The sequence below is a fragment of the Penaeus monodon genome, chromosome 1 (assembly GCF_015228065.2).
Source record: "Penaeus monodon isolate SGIC_2016 chromosome 1, NSTDA_Pmon_1, whole genome shotgun sequence".
NCBI classification, from domain to species: Eukaryota; Metazoa; Arthropoda; class Malacostraca; order Decapoda; family Penaeidae; genus Penaeus; species Penaeus monodon.
Window position 1 is genome coordinate 11,336,271 of NC_051386.1, and position 5,885 is coordinate 11,342,155.

The 5,885-nt window shown below is 31.0% G+C and overlaps 1 long non-coding RNA gene across 1 annotated transcript; it reads left to right on the forward strand.

The window, feature by feature from the left end:
* Window positions 1-4,680: 4,680 nt before the first annotated feature.
* LOC119581707 lies at window positions 4,681-5,821 on the forward strand. Its single transcript, XR_005229607.1, has 3 exons — window positions 4,681-4,772; window positions 4,899-5,031; window positions 5,528-5,821. It is a non-coding gene; the product is annotated as an uncharacterized LOC119581707 (long non-coding RNA).
* Window positions 5,822-5,885: the final 64 nt, after the last annotated feature.

Genomic DNA, 5,885 nt, shown 5'->3' on the forward strand with positions numbered 1-5,885 from the left:
GTCCGCTACCGGGCAGACAGGAACCCCCTTTCGTTATGACCGTTAGACAGAAAGTTAACACAGCGAACTCACTGCGATGTTGAAGCTCATATCATGCCTCTTGATACACTCGTGCATATATAATAGGATAACAGGATATGTTAGTACACACAAATACTAAAAATACACATATATATGTACACACACATGTATGTGTATGCATATATATAAATACATATATATATATACATGTATATACTTATACATATATATACATGTCATAATACTTTATATCATAGATATACTCTATAGTACTATACGTATACAAAAGCAGGTGGGTGCTATACATAATATATAATCTACTATACATGCTATATACTATATACATTCAATACTATACATGCTATAATACCTATACATATATATACATGTATTTCTATACATATACAATATAAATAATACATGTTATATACATATAACATATATATACATGTACTATAATATCACATACTATAGACACGGTAGTCATACATAATAACACGCTATATACAATGTATAGTAGCATATACATCATATATACATATACATAGAACATATACATATAGCTATACACTATAAACATGTATATACATAATACATATATATACATGTAGAATATATTATATTATATCATATATATATATCTTATATATATAGTATATATCATAATATATAATGTATATGGGCGGCCGCCGGACTAGGCCCTGAAATAAGGTCTAGAGCCGTCGGCTCAAGACTGCTCACCGACGGCAATATGAGTTACGAGAGGTTCGATGTCACCGACCGCCCAGTTGTTCCCATTAGGGCAGTAGGAACTTCACCTCCGATTTGACTGTCTAGTAAAGACACTGGGGCCTGACCAAGTCAGCCCAAGTCCAGTGACCCGGGTAAATAGAGAGGGGCCTCGAAAAAAAAAAAAAAGAAAAAAAAAACACCGGGCCGCAGAAAGGCAAAAGTGGTCAAAACCACCGCTCTAAATTAGTCAAGAAAAATCCACTCAGCGAAGCACATGCATCGCTCAGGGCGCGGGTGGTACGAATAAGGTTAGCAGCGTCGGACCATAAAGACTGTCACGACGGCAATCTGATGTTTCGAGAGGTTCGCAGTGGGGCCACCGACACGCGCGATTGTTTACCATTGGGGCAAGGAACTTCACCTTGATATGACCTACCTAGCCATTACCTAAAAGCGCTACCACACGGCACTCTCCGTGGCAAAGGAACTGGGGACCTAACATCGTACTCACTACAAGAGCATCCCTGAAAACTACAACTAACGTATCATGCCCCCCCCCCCCTAGTGACCACGGCGGACTCAGAACTATGAATCCACCGTTAATTAAATGATAGTATAAATAAGAGTATATATTATCACATAGTATATACAACTATACATATATACTGTAGATACATAGTCCATGTACTATACATATACATGTATATACATATACAGATATATACATGTATATACATATACAGATTATACATGTATATACAGATACATATATACATGCTGTATATATAGGATACATATATACTATGTAATACATTATACAAAAAAAAAGATAGCAATGCCATATACAACTAATCAATATATATACATGTATTTATACTATATACACCGATATATATACAGTCTATATACATAGACATAGATATTGCCATGTATATTATCATCATCACACTATATATACTTATACATTATATACATATACATGTAATATTATACATGTTATACAGTATACATAAAATACTATCATGTATAATATATATACATAATACTATCACTATGTATATTACACATATACATAGTATATATACACATGTAGTATACATATACACTATATATATACATTTTATACCATTATATTATACATATATATATACACAGGTAGTATACCTCATGTACAAATATAGCTCATACATACTAAATATATATACATAGATGTATGATATATACATGTAATACATATACATAGTATAATACGATACATGTATATACACTATTACATATATATATATCATCGGATCATATACATATACATAGATCATACATTGTATATAAAATATTATACATGCTAATCTATACATATAATAATATATACATGAGATACATATATAGACATGTATTATACATTATATTACATGTAATATATATACATATATATAAGTACATATAATTATATATATAAATATACAAACATCATTATATGTATACATATACATATTATATACATCATGCCACTATACTATATACATGTATATACATATACATATATATATAGATACATGTATACTACATAGACATATATCTACACTGCTACTTATACAATATATACATGTACCCCTATACAGTATACATATAGTATACATGTATATACATATACATATATATACAGGTAATAACATATACATATACTTATACATATATTTCAATTTATATTACTAAGCAAGCGGGCTGAGTTGTAACTCAGGTTTGTGATGCTTTTATATAAAAAAAAATATCATAGACACCTCAGCTATTTGGAAAAAAGCCTTTTCGGGACAAGACAGTGCAACCCTGTTGTTCTAAGACGTTAGAGAAAGTAAGGAACTCACTGTGGATGTTATCACTATATATGTTTGCATACCACTCGTGCAGTATAGAATAGGATAACAGGAAAGCGTTAGTCACCAGATGAAGAAATACTAAAAAATACAAATTATATAGTGCTATCACACACATGCATATGATGATGCAGATTATATATGATAACATTAATATACTATCAACAATGTTTATTATACAGATACACTATATATAAGTATACATGTAGTATATAACTTTATACATATATATTATACATGTAAATATACATATAAGATATATACATGGTATATACATTATACATATAATATACATATACATGTATAATAGACATATACATTATATATACAATAAATGTATATACATCAGACATCATTAATACATGCTACGAAAGACAGGTTATACACGATATATACTATAGTAGATACAATTCTATATGATACCTACAGTAATACATGTATAACATATAATATACATGTACTATAACATATTACCAGTAGATACATGTATCAATACATGTATACATATATACATGTATATACATGATACATATATTAATGCATGCATATACATATAAATATATATACATTCATATACATATCCATTATAGATGACATTATATACATTATACATAGTATAGCTATGTACTATACATATAACATAATATATAAATAACCCCCCAACACTAGTACATGTATATACATATAAATATATATACATTATAGTAAATATACATATATATGCATGTAGTATACATAGCTCACCATATATCATAAATACATGTATATAACATATACTATATATATACATGTAATACATTATACATATATAATACAATGTATTATTACATATACATAGGTATAATGTATAGTCAACCTAAAGATATATCACCTAACATTGATATATCACATAAATACATATGTATACATAGCTTTTTTTTTTTATATGATACAGTAATCCAAATATATATCACTTGCCTATATACAGTATACATATGTTAGCACAGGTATAGCTACATATACAATAATACTATACTTGTAGATACATTATATCAATAATACTTATAATATCTACAAATGTATACACATACACATACATATATATACACTTATACATATATATACACATATACATATAATACATGATCATATATACCACATAAGTAATTAGACAGATACATACGTAGTAGATACTCTACATATATAGTATACATACATACAGGATAGTAGAATCATATATCATACATATATATTATACACACGGTATATACACTATACATTATATATTATACATAGACTACATATACTTATACATATATATATATATACATGTATATACATATACATATATATATATACATATACATATATATATATACATATACATATATATATATACATGTATATACATATACATATATATATACATGTATATACATATACATATACTTATACATATATTTACATTTTAATTACTAAGCAAGGGGCTGATTATAACCAAGGTTTGTGTGCTTTTATAAAAAAAAAAATATTCATAGAACACCTGTATTTGGAAAAGCCTTTTGGGAAGGAAATTGACTAACTTTTAAGCTTCGTATATCAAGTGAGAGGTAGACGAGAGAGAGAAATATAAGGAATGGAGAGAACCTTTCCTAATATCGCGGGGCTGAGGTCATGAGGCAAGTTTTTTTTCTCAAATCAGATACAAAATGAGGGCATTGTGAAAACTTGATGATGCTAGGAATGAGGAAAATTATCGGAAAGTACGAAATGAAGAGAATATTAACCAAGGGACTAATCTGACAACTTAAGGGTATTACCTAACCATTAATCAAGGGGGTGCTTTTACCACAACGCTAATCTCTAAACGTTGCACACGATGTGTCTCTTCTAAGTCTGATTAATCACGGTCTTCCTTAAGACGTTTTAGATCCAGTAAGAGAGAAAAAAACAATACATTTACCTTTACGAGTAGCACTTAACGCAAATAGGCAATGTTAGGTGACTTGCTAAACGCCGATTATACGCTAATTAGCAAGGAACGAGGTATTAGGTCACTCCTGTAGTTGGCCTGGCTATAAACAAGCGCCATTGGCAATTTGCGTCACTTTGTTTCATTTTAACATACCCATTCCTTCTAGAATGGAATCTTCTAATAATCTATCTTGTGTAAGTCTACTGAAGTCATTCACGGACTGAAATAGTGATATATTTTTGTGTGTGTCTGCGTGGTTCTGTTAGATTTTGCTAATATGTAGTTTGTTAATTCAATTTTTTGAAACTCCTATATTCCAGGTGGGTCTTCAGAAACAGCGGCGACTCTTGTAGACTGAAAATCTAACTCTTGAAGCTGTGGTCACTATGAAGAGCCAGAGACTCTCTTTCATGACGGATGAGAACCGACGACTCAGGGAACTTTTGCGAATGCGTGAGACTACCTTTTTTTTTTTGGGGGGGGTGTGTTCTTTTTAGTGATAACCCAGTGGCTTTTTTGTTTATTAAACACGTAGGTGGCTTCGCGAGTGTTTTGTGACCAAGGAGTTATTTAGTTAACTAACTCTTTTCCTAGATTTTCGGAAAGATTCATTTATATTTTCTTGCAATTAGTTTTGTTAATAACATAGAATATCAAGACAGCAACATCGATGTCAATAGCATTAAGAAAATATTTCCCCGAAAATTCAAGGAAGGAGGAAATCAGCTGGGGACAGGTAGGCCTTGGTGGCGGAGCACATGGGAGCCATCTGTGTGCAAATTGAATTATCTAAAGAAAACGACTGTAGACGGTATGGCGGACCAGCGCCAATTCGTTGAATAAATGAATTCATATGTCAGTGTCATTTCCTTTGTTGTCACATACACACACACTGGTATGCATGCAAGTAACGACACACATTTCCTAATCTTCCCATTCCTCTCGTCAGGCGTGCGACAAGCGACAGCCATTATGGTGGACGTACACAATCTTACGTGTGAGATAACCGACATCGAAGATAAGGAAGAAATTGGCACGAAGTAGGAGAAGAGCAAAGGGAGACGAAGGAAGACGGAGGTAACATTGCTGATAGACACCTGGAAACCAATTATATGTCTGTTATAGGTTATTTGTTCGAGAGAGAGAGACGGGATCGTAGATATTCGTCGGTTTTCCCTAAGATTGTGTAGCCACTCCAGAAAATATTATAGAAGAATTTATTCAATGTAATATATGTATACATGGAAAATATAGAACAAATCTTTTGAACCCTCTTATCTACGGTCATTTACCATCACATTACATTT